This window comes from Narcine bancroftii, chromosome 3 (genome assembly GCF_036971445.1).
Source record: "Narcine bancroftii isolate sNarBan1 chromosome 3, sNarBan1.hap1, whole genome shotgun sequence".
NCBI classification, from domain to species: Eukaryota; Metazoa; Chordata; class Chondrichthyes; order Torpediniformes; family Narcinidae; genus Narcine; species Narcine bancroftii.
The window spans coordinates 72,238,880-72,253,855 of NC_091471.1; the positions used below are offsets into that span (position 1 = coordinate 72,238,880).

Below are 14,976 nucleotides of genomic sequence, written 5' to 3' on the forward strand. Positions count from 1 at the left end.
TGGGGGGAAAAAGCAAGCTAAATGTTAGGAGAAAGAGGCATAGGGTTGAGGAAGATGCTCTTCAATAGAAGGGAGTCGAAGTCAGAAGAGGCCAGAGAGTGAGGGGAAAGTGGGGTTAGAAAGCAAGTGGGTTATCGGAAATTAGAGAAGTTGATGTCATCTGTTTGAAGACATAAGGTGCTGTTCCTCCAATTTGCGAGTGGCCTCAACGTGGCAGTGTAGGAAGCCCTGGACAGACAAGTCTGTGGGAAATGGGAAACAGAATTAAAGTGGCTAGCCAATAGAAGATCCTGGATGAGAGAACAAGAAAAATTGGAACACGTCCAAACATGTTAAAAACTTTAACTACCTGTTGATAGCATATAATGTTGTACGTTAATGATTGCAAGGGAACTGATGGCACTGTGCTGGTTACTACCCATTGAGGTGCTCAAGGCTGATGTAGGAAATGTCTGCAGCATGAGAGAGATATGAATCACTAATCAAGGGTGTTTGGCAAAGATAAACCAGTGTGCAGGTACAAGAATCAGCCTTGGATCTTGTTTTGGCTCACTTAGTTATAAATATCTAAGCTTCATGAGTGAGACTCTGTCCATCTGCTGAACAACACAAGCTTGCAAATGAAAGGTGTGTGATTTAGAGTAAATTGGGTCTGAGGTTATTCTTTCGATCTGAACTGAAATAAGGAGTTCCACATTTTGGCGGTGTGAGAATGGTCCCAATAAGTGGTAGACCCCTCACCAAAACTGAAAAAGTGGACAGACGGATCACTGGGTGAATAGAAACGATCAGGCCTACAGGGTAAACTAATTTGCTCCCTCATTTTTGGCAAGGAAAATCCATTAATGGGTCACGAAGAGTGGTTCGAGGTGGGCAGTTCGAGTCCCCTAAATTCATTGGCAAGTTCGAGTCTTCCAGTAAGTAAAAAAAGATGGGCACGCAAAAATGAATGAAGGGATGAAGTGGAGTTGAGGAGGAAAGTTGTCCGTTACAGAAAATAAGAGACAAATATCCAAAGTATTAAAGGGAATTGAGATAAACATCTTTCCAATTGTCTAAACATTGAGAAAAGACAATGGGCCTGAAGGAGGTATTTATGATTTAAATACTAGTTGAATATGGAATATGGAAAGGAAAGTGGTGGGGTGGGGGGGGGGGGGGGGCGGGAAGTGATATGGTTGCCTGATTTATCTATGTCAACAAGAAGCAGAAATAAGACATAAATTAAATTGTTGGACTGACAACAATAAGAGGAATAGATGTACACTATGTGACAAAAGGGTCAATCCAAGGAGTTGCAGGAGTTGAAAGCAAATTTTGAAGAATGGGATAAGGGACGGGAATAGACAAAGGAGAAGGGGAAAGAAATTAGAGTAAAGATGGAAGATACTGACCATGGTAAAAATAATTTAAAAGGGGAAAAGGAAATTAAAAACAAGAATAGATCTGGGTTGCCCGCTTCTTTCCAGTCATACTGACCGATTCACCAAACGACACTGATGATGATTGGGAATGGGCAAGGCAACCTTGTGATCCCGCTGTGGTACCCTCAGCAGTCAGCAGTGTTGGCACCTGTTTCACCGCAGTCAAATTTCTCACCACCATGTGGCTCTCAACCTGGTGTCTAGCTGCCAGTTTGGTAGTACTTTATTCTCACTAACTGATGTAGCTTTCCCTGGGTAGTCAGGAAGCTCAACACCCATTTCTGCCTGCACACGCAGTCAAACTGGACCTCTCTTGGACTGGACCCCCAAATTTGGGCCATTCATTTTTCCACAACCAATACTGCCAATAGTGTCCACTATGCAAATCTATAAGCCCTGGACCCTTTCCAAATCTCTGTGGTATATTGAATGCTGCCTCGAACAAAAATATTGACTCAATGAAACTTGAGAATTGTCTCAGCTATCCATTCCACCAACTCCAGAGATTTGTTCCCCTTGACTGTGGCCTCGGTCACTCCCACTGATCAGACCCAATTCATCACCTACCTCAAACATAGCAACTGCGACTACCTAAGAGTTATTTTTTTTTACTGCATGCCTTTGGATTGTGGAATTTGGAGCACCCAGCAGAAAGCCATGCAGATCATGGGACAACATGCAAACTCCAGACAGCTTTCATAGTCAGGATCACTGGCTCCTCTGACACTGCAGCATTGTTAATTAATAATCATGTACAACTTATTTGAATGTCAACTGTAAAATAATAATTCCGTTCATTTCCTCCAATCTCCCCCTCAGGCCACCCTAATGCACACACTGTTGTTAAAGGTACCCTGCAACAATTGCACAACCAGAACTCAAAAATTTCTGTCAGGATATTACTTGGAGCTCAAGATCTTTATGATCCATGTGGATTAATATTTCACTGCAGGGTTACTTTAGTTGACCATTATCAGAGTGGTCAGGAGCTTGTCAGGAGCTAATGTAAATTTGTTGCTACTTCAATAGTTTTCGTTTCACAAACTCAATAAGGTACCAAATTTCCCCAAAACACAATCAGTTCTACCTTTTCCATAAAATGTATTTTTTGCTGAGATAAATAGAGCCTCTTCCCCAAGTAAACTACTGGGTAAACAATGTCAGTGGGTCACCAGCTCTGCAATTAATAAAGTAAAGCCAAATTATTCCCAGTTGGAATACACAAGAATCACTCTCACAAATGGAAATCTTACTCAACAATTTCAGTATCAGTGAGATTGGGTAGTTTTCTGATTCTACTGGTTATTCAGATGGAAAAAATAGAGCAGTGGTCTAAATACTCAGGGGCATGTTGCCATGGCAGTTGGGAAATTTAATTACTGGTAACTAAATCTAGAATTGAAACATAAAATCAATAATTGTTATTCTAATACTGCAGGATTGTCATAAAACCTCATTAGGTTCATTCACAGACTCAGAGAAGGAAATGTAAATTTTAAAATGAAACAAATTTAAAAAAAAACTATAGGTGCTGGTAACCAGAAATAAAAATGAGAGAATGCTGCATACATTTCAGGCCAGAGAACAACTGTGGATTAAAAGAGAGTTGACATTTCAGATCAAAGACTCATTACTATAACTGGGAAAGAGAACAAGTTATTTAGTTTCAAGTTCGCAGAATGGATGGTGAAGGATAAATCTATCAAAGGAAATACAAGTGACCATTGCATTGTGGGGAGGGTGAATTCTATATGAGCAACTTTCTGTTAACCAAACAGCTTTAACCTGAAGCAGTTGTCTGCATCTCTGAAAGGATGGGGCCAGAGTTTCCACTTAGAAAAGGTCATTTTGCCAATGTATCCATGCTGACCAAGTTAGTCCTATTTGCCCATACCTCTATAAATCTTCATGTACCTGTCCAAATAATGATAAAGAGATGCAGCTATGAAAGTGAGTTTTCGTGAACATGATATTGAAGGTCATAAGAAAAATCTCCAGCGTGATTAAAATCCGCGTCTTTTGCCATGTTCACTCACAGAGGTTTATGTGTAGATAAGATCTATATTACTAATTGTTATGGCTTTATCGTTGATGAAATTAAATGTAGTCTCATCAATTTTGCAATAGCTTCACTTGTCATTTGCATTGAGTCAAAGTAACCTGGAAATTGTTATTCTCAGTAACAGGGATAAATAGAGTCTGTGTGCATGACATCGTATTTCAGGTTTGATTTCACTAAGACAATGGAGGTCAGTAAATATCCTAGAGATGATGGTGGTGAGTTGCCTGTTTCAGCCATTGACAATCATCTGTTAAAGTCACTCTCAAAGTGTCAAGGTCAGGAGTTCCTGAATGTAGGTGCACTTAGGGTAAAGGGCAATACATTTCTGACCAGGATAGTTTCCCACTTGAAGACTTTTTTTTAAATTATCCGTTCAAGTTAATTTAATGAAAGGCTCCAAAAATGGCAATGCCTTGGAATGTGAATCGTACATGGTGACAAGACAGTGGCTTCTGGAAATCACATTGGCTCCCACATGTGGTATTTGTCATTTTACAGTGCATGCTTGATAATTGGATTACTGCCTTTAAGCACAATGGTTTCATTTTCTGATGATGAGTTCCAAATGCAATTAAACATCAGCAAATATCAGGTTTGAACAGAGGAAAGACAATTGACAATGCATCCGAAGATAGTTGGGTCCTGAAATCTGTCTGAAGGAATTCCTGGAGCATTTTACAGGGGTCAATATGAATGACGTCAAATAAAAAACAACTCTTCTTCTGGATGCATTTTGACTAACTGGTAGACATATTTCTCTGCAACTCCCATGGACTTCATTTTTACTGGGATTTAGTGATAAATTTAATCTAATACTGCTGGTGGTGCAAGGCAGTCACTTTCACTTCACGCCCCAAATTCAGTTCTTTTACCCATGTCAGAAATGAAGTTCTATGAGGACTGGAGATTGGTGAATAGAATATTGTGAGCAAGTGCTCTCGAAACCACAGTCTACCATCTTCCAGTGATTGAAAATAATTAGTTGAATAGATTTGTCCTGTCCTTTTGAGAATAAGATGTACCTTGGCAAGTTTCTACATCACTGGATAGATACCACTGCTGAAACAGCTTGGATGAGAGATGTGGCTAATTTTGAAGTGTAAGGCTTCAGTGCACCAATGTCTCAAAAAGCCAAAATCTGCAGCAGTTGGAAGGTTGATATTACTTCTCTCCTTATTGATGCTGCTTGTCCATTATTTTCCAGATTTGTTTCAGAATTCCAGCATCTGCACACTTTTTTGCTGCAAGCATCTATGTTTGAGAGCAAATATTTGGCATTCAGGTACTTTGCTTGCTCTTTTAAATTTTTCAAGAACAATATTTATTTGCTCCATTTATCATAATTTCAGAATACCACATTCTAGATGTGCAGTCCAAAATAAAGTTCCTCTAAACTTCATTCACTTACACTGCCTGAAATAATTTTCCTCAAACATATCATCAAAATGGACTAAAGTTTTAACAATTTTTTTGAACCTCTTCGCATCTCTATTACTTCCTCATACATGAATTTTCCAATCTCAAATATTTCAGCGAATCTCATCTGCAGCTTCCGAGTGACCTTGGGACTTCAGCCCACAATGAAGTCTTGTTACAAAAATGCTGAAATGTCCCATGCAGTATTCCTAAAAACATTTCAGTAGTATCACAAGAACACAGAAACATTTCTGAATAATAAAACTTCAGTAATCCCAATAGACTGTGGGTAGCACTCCAGAATTTATCTTGCATGGCTTCAGAGGTGACCCAATAGCATATTGGCACAAATCAAACAAGACATAACTCAGCTAGTGAATATGATTGGCAATGGTGTCTTAGAACTGAGAAGAAAGAGAATCACTGAATTATTACTCTCCAAGGGAGAAAGCTCAATGACACAAAGGACTTATTCTGCCAGCCAGCATGAAAAGAGTTCTATTTTGAACATTTGTTTGATTCATTTTTTAAAAAGTGGTTGATTATTTTGACCACCAGCCTGAATGGCCTTTTGTGGCCTCTGCAGAACTGTAGTTGCTTAAAATTGATGTACAAACCTTACATGCCAGCCTCAAACCATGCAAATGGGATCCAACCTGGAACAGGCAGCATAGTGCAGAGACCCAAAAACTGAAGGCCCAACTTGGGCTCTGCTGCAGTTGATCTTGAGTTTCACTGTTTGAAAAATGTCTGAGATTTGAAACACAATTGATCAAAATTGAAATAAATAAATTCATTCATTCAAGTGCCTTGCCGTTCGGCATGGGCGATCATGTCTCTCCATCCGTCATGATCTCTGACCCTCCGAATTTTATTTGATGGCTTCCCTATTCTCCTTCGGTGAAGTCACCATCTTTGAGCTGAGACCATAGTCGATGTTGAGTTCATGATTATATATATATATATATATATATATATATTTATACAAGGGAAAAATATTGAAGTGGTTTCCCATTGCCTTCTTCAGTTACAGTGTCTATGACAGATAACCCTGGTCATTGATCAGTCGATTCATCTGCCCAGCGTTTTTAGTTTTACAATTATAAATTCTAATTCGTAGAATTGGCTTGTAAAAACTATCCACCATCTGCAATCCATGATTCCTCCCTGATTGGGAGGCTAAACAGGTACTACACCTTGCCCAAGAGTGACCTGTAGGCTATCGGACAGAAGCACCTTACACCTTCTTTTGCTGAGCAATTGTGCAGCACCAATACCAGGGAAATATGTAATAATATTATTTAAAATATAAAAAATATTTTAAATACTGCACGAAAGCAAAATAATAAAAAAGACATGTGCTTTGGTTCCAAATAAATAGAACAAGATTTCCCAGTGAGATCACTGGGATTTCAAGAGATGATTTCCCCAGAGTAATGCTGGAGAATCCTTGCACAACTTGGCTGCTCTGTGAGCATAATAGGGAAAGGGAAGAGGGGTCACCAGCAATGGCCCAAATGACAGATTCAACCTTCTGAATATGTTTCTGTGCTTGAAATTTGGTTTGTTTCAACGTTTGGAGGTTGATAGTTCAAAAATTTTTTTAAATGACTCAATGTATACTTCATAATAATTATTTCCTACCCATTCCCCTATCATGGATAAATAAAGTCACATTCTGGCTTGATTTGGCAAAGAATTCAAATCAGATTTGTCATGAAATTTGTTGTTTTGCGGCTGCAGTATTGTGTAGAACAAAGTGCAAAATTATTCTAAATTTCAATTCAATAAATACAAGATTTAAAAAAATAACTCGTGCAAAAGAAAAAAGTGAGGTAGTGTTTATAGGTTCAGAAATCTGTTGGCAGAGGGGAAAATACTGTTTTTGTAACAGTGAGTGCCTTCAGACTCTTGTAATCTTTCTAGATGGTAGCAATGAGAAATGGGCATGGCCTAGGTAATAAGGGTCCTTGATGATAGAAGCTGCTTTCTTGAAGCAGTTTCTTGAAGATATCCTTAAAGGAGTGAAGACTAATGCCCATGGACACAATAGGAGATCTGTGTCAACTAGTATTGACTCAATACTGCAGGCTCGTTGAGGACATCACACAGCACGGTATCTATTTCACTCAGGAGGCTAAAGATGGTATCCAGTTTGCTGCCAATTCACTGTATTAATAATGTTTGAAGTTATTGCCTGAATAAATGGCTGCAATGTTGCTAGCAATGGTTGGATGTGCTAGAAATCAGACAATTGATGGAGACACTGGATTCACCTTCAACGTGGTGACCCAAAACTGATCACCATACTCCAACTGTGGCTTGACCAAGCCTGACAAAGCTTCAGCATTCAGCCTTTATATTCTAGACTTCTCTAAATGAAAGCAAACATTGTAAGTGCCTTCTTCACAACCAACTAATTCTGCAAGTTAATCATTTGGGAACACTGCACTCAGACATCCAAGTCTCTTTGGACCTCTACTTTACAAAACAGTCTATTTTATTATTTCTATTGAAGTGCATGACCATACAACCCGTATCCGTCTGCTGTATTCTGTTGCTTCTTTTCCCATTCCCCCAAACTATCCAAGCCCCTCTGAAGATCCCCTACCTCTTCAACACTTCCTGCCCTTTCACCCATCTTTGTAGCATCTGCAAACTTGGCCACAAAGCCATCAATTTCAAAATCTAAATCACTTACACACCACAGGTCACAGCAGCCAGCCTGTATTCCCATTCTTGGTCTCCATGCTGGTACCTTCCCCATAATATCATGGGCTCTGATCTTGTTTACGAGCCTTGTGTTTATTATCTACCGACTCTCCTTTGTTAGTCCATCTTATTACTTCCTCAAAAAAGATTTGTCAGCCAAGTCCTCCCCTTAAGGCAACCTTGCAGACTTCAGCCTATTTTTTACTGTGCTTTCAAGTACCCTGAGACCCCATCCTTAATAATGAACTCTAGAAATGAAGTTAGACTAACCAACGTACAATCTCCCCACACTTCCTATACTTACATATTTCTAATGGGCAGTAATCTTTTTGCTGTTATTCTTAAGATGTCTGACATTTGGCCTCATTATAGGTCATCTAGTTGATATCCATGAGGACTCAGAACTATTTTACATGACCAAAGTTTGCTGACAAAGCAACAATAAGCAATCACAATGGGAATCAAGAGAGTTGCAGGCTGTAAAACTAAAGAAAATACAAATACTGTTTTATCTTGCAAAAAGTAACTGTTAATAAACATATTCTGATATTGGTTCCCAACGTCCTATGGTTCCAGGACATTTAAGACACATCTGTGAAAGAAACTCCCATTTGCCTTGATGAATGCATGCAATGGTATGGGGCGGGGTGGGCGATGCAACTGGTAACGCGATAGGGGAGCAATAGCGGCGCTGGGTGACGGGGTTTGGAGGGGGGTGACGGGGTTTGGAGGGGGGTGACGGGGTTTGGAGGGGGGTGACGGGGTTTGGAGGGGGGTGACGGGGTTTGGAGGGGGGTGACGGGGTTTGGAGGGGGGTGACGGGGTTTGGAGGGGGGTGACGGGGTTTGGAGGGGGGTGACGGGGTTTGGAGGGGGGTGACGGGGTTTGGAGGGGGGTGACGGGGTTTGGAGGGGGGTGACGGGGTTTGGAGGGGGGTGACGGGGTTTGGAGGGGGGTGACGGGGTTTGGAGGGGGGTGACGGGGTTTGGAGGGGGGTGACGGGGTTTGGAGGGGGGTGACGGGGTTTGGAGGGGGGTGACGGGGTTTGGAGGGGGGTGACGGGGTTTGGAGGGGGGTGACGGGGTTTGGAGGGGGGTGACGGGGTTTGGAGGGGGGTGACGGGGTTTGGAGGGGGGTGACGGGGTTTGGGGGGGTGACGGGGATTGGGGGGGTGACGGGATTGGGGGGGTGACGGGATTGGGGGGGTGACGGGATTGGGGGGGTGACGGGATTGGGGGGGTGACGGGATTGGGGGGGTGACGGGATTGGGGGGGTGACGGGATTGGGGGGGTGACGGGATTGGGGGGGGTGACGGGATTGGGGGGGTGACGGGATTGGGGGGGTGACGGGATTGGGGGGGTGACGGGATTGGGGGGGTGACGGGATTGGGGGGGTGACGGGATTGGGGGGGTGACGGGATTGGGGGGGTGACGGGATTGGGGGGGTGACGGGATTGGGGGGGTGACGGGATTGGGGGGGTGACGGGATTGGGGGGGTGACGGGATTGGGGGGGTGACGGGATTGGGGGGGTGACGGGATTGGGGGGGTAACGGGATTGGGGGGGTAACGGGATTGGGGGGTAACGGGATTGGGGGGGTAACGGGATTGGGGGGGTAACGGGATTGGGGGCGTAACGGGATTGGGGGCGTAACGGGATTGGGGGCGTAACGGGATTGGGGGCGTAACGGGATTGGGGGCGTAACGGGATTGGGGGCGTAACGGGATTGGGGGCGTAACGGGATTGGGGGCGTAACGGGATTGGGGGCGTAACGGGATTGGGGGCGTAACGGGATTGGGGGCGTAACGGGATTGGGGGCGTAACGGGATTGGGGGCGTAACGGGATTGGGGGCGTAACGGGATTGGGGGCGTAACGGGATTGGGGGCGTAACGGGATTGGGGGCGTAACGGGATTGGGGGCGTAACGGGATTGGGGGCGTAACGGGATTGGGGGCGTAACGGGATTGGGGGCGTAACGGGATTGGGGGCGTAACGGGATTGGGGGCGTAACGGGATTGGGGGCGTAACGGGATTGGGGGCGTAACGGGATTGGGGGCGTAACGGGATTGGGGGCGTAACGGGATTGGGGGCGTAACGGGATTGGGGCGTAACGGGATTGGGGGCGTAACGGGATTGGGGGCGTAACGGGATTGGGGGCGTAACGGGATTGGGGGCGTAACGGGATTGGGGGCGTAACGGGATTGGGGGCGTAACGGGATTGGGGGCGTAACGGGATTGGGGGCGTAACGGGATTGGGGGCGTAACGGGATTGGGGGCGTAACGGGATTGGGGGCGTAACGGGATTGGGGGCGTAACGGGATTGGGGGCGTAACGGGATTGGGGGCGTAACGGGATTGGGGGCGTAACGGGATTGGGGGCGTAACGGGATTGGGGGCGTAACGGGATTGGGGGCGTAACGGGATTGGGGGCGTAACGGGATTGGGGGCGTAACGGGATTGGGGGCGTAACGGGATTGGGGGCGTAACGGGATTGGGGGCGTAACGGGATTGGGGGCGTAACGGGATTGGGGGCGTAACGGGATTGGGGCGTAACGGGATTGGGGCGTAACGGGATTGGGGGCGTAACGGGATTGGGGGCGTAACGGGATTGGGGGCGTAACGGGATTGGGGGCGTAACGGGATTGGGGGCGTAACGGGATTGGGGGCGTAACGGGATTGGGGGCGTAACGGGATTGGGGGCGTAACGGGATTGGGGGCGTAACGGGATTGGGGGCGTAACGGGATTGGGGGCGTAACGGGATTGGGGGCGTAACGGGATTGGGGGCGTAACGGGATTGGGGGCGTAACGGGATTGGGGGCGTAACGGGATTGGGGGCGTAACGGGATTGGGGGCGTAACGGGATTGGGGGCGTAACGGGATTGGGGGCGTAACGGGATTGGGGGCGTAACGGGATTGGGGGCGTAACGGGATTGGGGGCGTAACGGGATTGGGGGCGTAACGGGATTGGGGGCGTAACGGGATTGGGGGCGTAACGGGATTGGGGGCGTAACGGGATTGGGGGCGTAACGGGATTGGGGGCGTAACGGGATTGGGGGCGTAACGGGATTGGGGGCGTAACGGGATTGGGGGCGTAACGGGATTGGGGGCGTAACGGGATTGGGGGCGTAACGGGATTGGGGGCGTAACGGGATTGGGGGCGTAACGGGATTGGGGGCGTAACGGGATTGGGGGCGTAACGGGATTGGGGGCGTAACGGGATTGGGGGCGTAACGGGATTGGGGGCGTAACGGGATTGGGGGCGTAACGGGATTGGGGGCGTAACGGGATTGGGGGCGTAACGGGATTGGGGGCGTAACGGGATTGGGGGCGTAACGGGATTGGGGGCGTAACGGGATTGGGGGCGTAACGGGATTGGGGGCGTAACGGGATTGGGGGCGTAACGGGATTGGGGGCGTAACGGGATTGGGGGCGTAACGGGATTGGGGGCGTAACGGGATTGGGGGCGTAACGGGATTGGGGGCGTAACGGGATTGGGGGCGTAACGGGATTGGGGGCGTAACGGGATTGGGGGCGTAACGGGATTGGGGGCGTAACGGGATTGGGGGCGTAACGGGATTGGGGGCGTAACGGGATTGGGGGCGTAACGGGATTGGGGGCGTAACGGGATTGGGGGCGTAACGGGATTGGGGGCGTAACGGGATTGGGGGCGTAACGGGATTGGGGGCGTAACGGGATTGGGGGCGTAACGGGATTGGGGGCGTAACGGGATTGGGGGCGTAACGGGATTGGGGGCGTAACGGGATTGGGGGCGTAACGGGATTGGGGGCGTAACGGGATTGGGGGCGTAACGGGATTGGGGGCGTAACGGGATTGGGGGCGTAACGGGATTGGGGGCGTAACGGGATTGGGGGCGTAACGGGATTGGGGGCGTAACGGGATTGGGGGCGTAACGGGATTGGGGGCGTAACGGGATTGGGGGCGTAACGGGATTGGGGGCGTAACGGGATTGGGGGCGTAACGGGATTGGGGGCGTAACGGGATTGGGGGCGTAACGGGATTGGGGGCGTAACGGGATTGGGGGCGTAACGGGATTGGGGGCGTAACGGGATTGGGGGCGTAACGGGATTGGGGGCGTAACGGGATTGGGGGCGTAACGGGATTGGGGGCGTAACGGGATTGGGGGCGTAACGGGATTGGGGGCGTAACGGGATTGGGGGCGTAACGGGATTGGGGGCGTAACGGGATTGGGGGCGTAACGGGATTGGGGGCGTAACGGGATTGGGGGCGTAACGGGATTGGGGGCGTAACGGGATTGGGGGCGTAACGGGATTGGGGGCGTAACGGGATTGGGGGCGTAACGGGATTGGGGGCGTAACGGGATTGGGGGCGTAACGGGATTGGGGGCGTAACGGGATTGGGGGCGTAACGGGATTGGGGGCGTAACGGGATTGGGGGCGTAACGGGATTGGGGGCGTAACGGGATTGGGGGCGTAACGGGATTGGGGGCGTAACGGGATTGGGGGCGTAACGGGATTGGGGGCGTAACGGGATTGGGGGCGTAACGGGATTGGGGGCGTAACGGGATTGGGGGCGTAACGGGATTGGGGGCGTAACGGGATTGGGGGCGTAACGGGATTGGGGGCGTAACGGGATTGGGGGCGTAACGGGATTGGGGGCGTAACGGGATTGGGGGCGTAACGGGACTGGGGGCGTAACGGGACTGGGGGCGTAACGGGACTGGGGGCGTAACGGGACTGGGGGCGTAACGGGACTGGGGGCGTAACGGGACTGGGGGCGTAACGGGACTGGGGGCGTAACGGGACTGGGGGCGTAACGGGACTGGGGGCGTAACGGGACTGGGGGCGTAACGGGACTGGGGGCGTAACGGGACTGGGGGCGTAACGGGACTGGGGGCGTAACGGGACTGGGGGCGTAACGGGACTGGGGGCGTAACGGGACTGGGGGCGTAACGGGACTGGGGGCGTAACGGGACTGGGGGCGTAACGGGACTGGGGGCGTAACGGGACTGGGGGCGTAACGGGACTGGGGGCGTAACGGGACTGGGGGCGTAACGGGACTGGGGGCGTAACGGGATTGGGGGCGTAACGGGATTGGGGGCGTAACGGGATTGGGGGCGTAACGGGATTGGGGGCGTAACGGGATTGGGGGCGTAACGGGATTGGGGGCGTAACGGGATTGGGGGCGTAACGGGATTGGGGGCGTAACGGGATTGGGGGCGTAACGGGATTGGGGGCGTAACGGGATTGGGGGCGTAACGGGATTGGGGGCGTAACGGGATTGGGGGCGTAACGGGATTGGGGGCGTAACGGGATTGGGGGCGTAACGGGATTGGGGGCGTAACGGGATTGGGGGCGTAACGGGATTGGGGGCGTAACGGGATTGGGGGCGTAACGGGATTGGGGGCGTAACGGGATTGGGGGCGTAACGGGATTGGGGGCGTAACGGGATTGGGGGCGTAATGGGATTGGGGGGTAATGGGATTGGGGGGTAATGGGATTGGGGGGTAATGGGATTGGGGGTGTAATGGGATAGGGGGGTGTAATGCCACTGGTAACAGGATTGGGGGGGTGGTAACGCCGCCGGTAACGGGATGGGGGGGTGGTAACGCCGGCTGTAAAGAGATGGAGGGGGTGGTAACGCTGCCAGTAAAGAGATGGCGGGGGGTGGTGGTAGTGCCGGCAGTAAAGAGATGGGGGGTGGTAACGCTGCCGGTAAAGAGATGGCGGCGGGGTGGTGGTAGCACCGGCGGTAAAGAGATGGGGGGGTGGTAACGCTGCCGTTAAAGAGATGGGGGGGTGGTAACGCTGCCGGTAAAGAGATGGGGGTGTGGTAACGCTGCAGGTAAAGAGATGGCGGGGGGGGGGTTGTAGCTCCGGCGGTAAAGAGATGGGGGGGTGGTAACGCTGCCGGTAAAGAGATGGGGGGGGTAACGCTGCCGGTAAAGAGATGGGGGGTGGTAACGCTGCCGGTAAAGAGATTGGGGGGGTGGTAATGCTGCCGGTAAAGAGATGACGGGGGAGTGGTAGCTCCGGTGGTAAAGAGATGGTGGGGTGGTAACGCTGCCGGTAAAAAGATGTCGAGGGGGTGTGGTGGTAGCGCCGGCGGTAAAGAGATGGAGGGGGTGGTAATGCTGCCGGTAAAGAGATAGGGGGTGGTAACGCTGCCGGTAAAGAGATGGCGGGGGGGTGGTAGCTCCGGCGGTAAAGAGATGGGGGGGGTAGTAACGCTGCCGGTAAAGAGATGGGGGGGTGGTAACGCTGCCGGTAAAGAGATGGGGGGTGGTAACGCTGCCGGTAAAGAGATGGGGGGGGTGGTAACGCTGCCGGTAAAGAGATGGGGGGGGGGGTGGTAACGCTGCCGGTAAAGAGATGGGGGGGTGGTAACGCTGCCGGTAAAGAGATGGGGGGGTGGTAACGCTGCCGGTAGAGATGGCGGGGGGGTGGTAGTAGCTCCGGCGGTAAAGAGATGGGGGGGTGGTAAAGCTGCCGTTAAAGAGATGGGGGGGTGGGAACGCTGCCGGTAAAGAGATGGGGGGGTGGTAACGCTGCCGGTAAAGAGATGGCGGGGGGGGTGGTAGCTCCGGTGGTAAAGAGATGGGGGGGTGGTAACGCTGCAGGTAAAGAGATGGGGGGTGGTAACGCTGCCGGTAAAGAGATGGGGGGTGGTAACGCTGCCGGTAAAGAGATGTGGGTTGGTAACGCTGCCGGTAAAGAGATGACGGGGGGGGTGGTAACGCTGCCGTTAAAGAGATGGGGGGGTGGGAACGCTGCCGGTAAAGAGATGGGGGGGTGGTAACGCTGCCGGTAAAAAGATGGCGGGGGGGGTGGTAGCTCCGGTGGTAAAGAGATGGGGGGGTGGTAACGCTGCAGGTAAAGAGATGGGGGGTGGTAACGCTGCCGGTAAAGAGATGGGGGGGTGGTAACGCTGCCGGTAAAGAGATGTGGGTTGGTAATGCTGCCGGTAAAGAGATGACGGGGAGGGTGGTAGCTCCGGCGGTAAAGAGTTGGGGGGGTGGTAACGCTGCCGGTAAAGAGATGGGGGGGTGGTAACGCTGCCGGTAAAGAGATGGGGGGGTGGTAATGCTGCCGGTAAAGAGATGGGGGGGTGGTAACGCTGCCGGTAAAGAGATGGGGGGGTGGTAACCTTGCCGGTAAAGAGATGGCGGGGGCTGTGGTGGTAGCGCCGGCGGTAAAGAGATGGAGGGGGGTGGTAAAGCTGCCGGTAAAGAGATGGGGGGGTGGTAACGCTGCCGGTAAAGAGATGGGGGGGCGTGGTAATGCTGCCGGTAAAGAGATGGTGGGGTGGTAACGCTGCTGGTAAAGAGATGACTGGGGGGGTGGTAGCTCCGGCGGTAAAGAGATGGGGGGGTGGTAACGCTGCCG

At 50.5% G+C, this 14,976-nt stretch overlaps 1 protein-coding gene across 6 annotated transcripts in view; it reads right to left on the reverse strand.

Annotated features, from left to right (window-relative positions):
- stoml2 (stomatin (EPB72)-like 2) overlaps positions 1–14,976 on the reverse strand; it is a 54,088-nt gene that overhangs the window by 37,288 nt on the left and 1,824 nt on the right. The window contains exon 2 of one of the 6 annotated variants that reach the window (XM_069924269.1): positions 5,520–5,637. The exons of 2 other annotated variants lie outside the window; for them this stretch is intronic. The gene's annotated coding sequence lies outside the window, so the exon portion shown is untranslated. Of the gene's footprint in view, positions 1–4,508; positions 4,738–5,519; positions 5,653–7,918; positions 8,021–14,976 lie in introns of those variants that run through there. 3 more of the 6 variants (XM_069924268.1, XM_069924270.1, XM_069924271.1) reach the window with 3 other exon arrangements.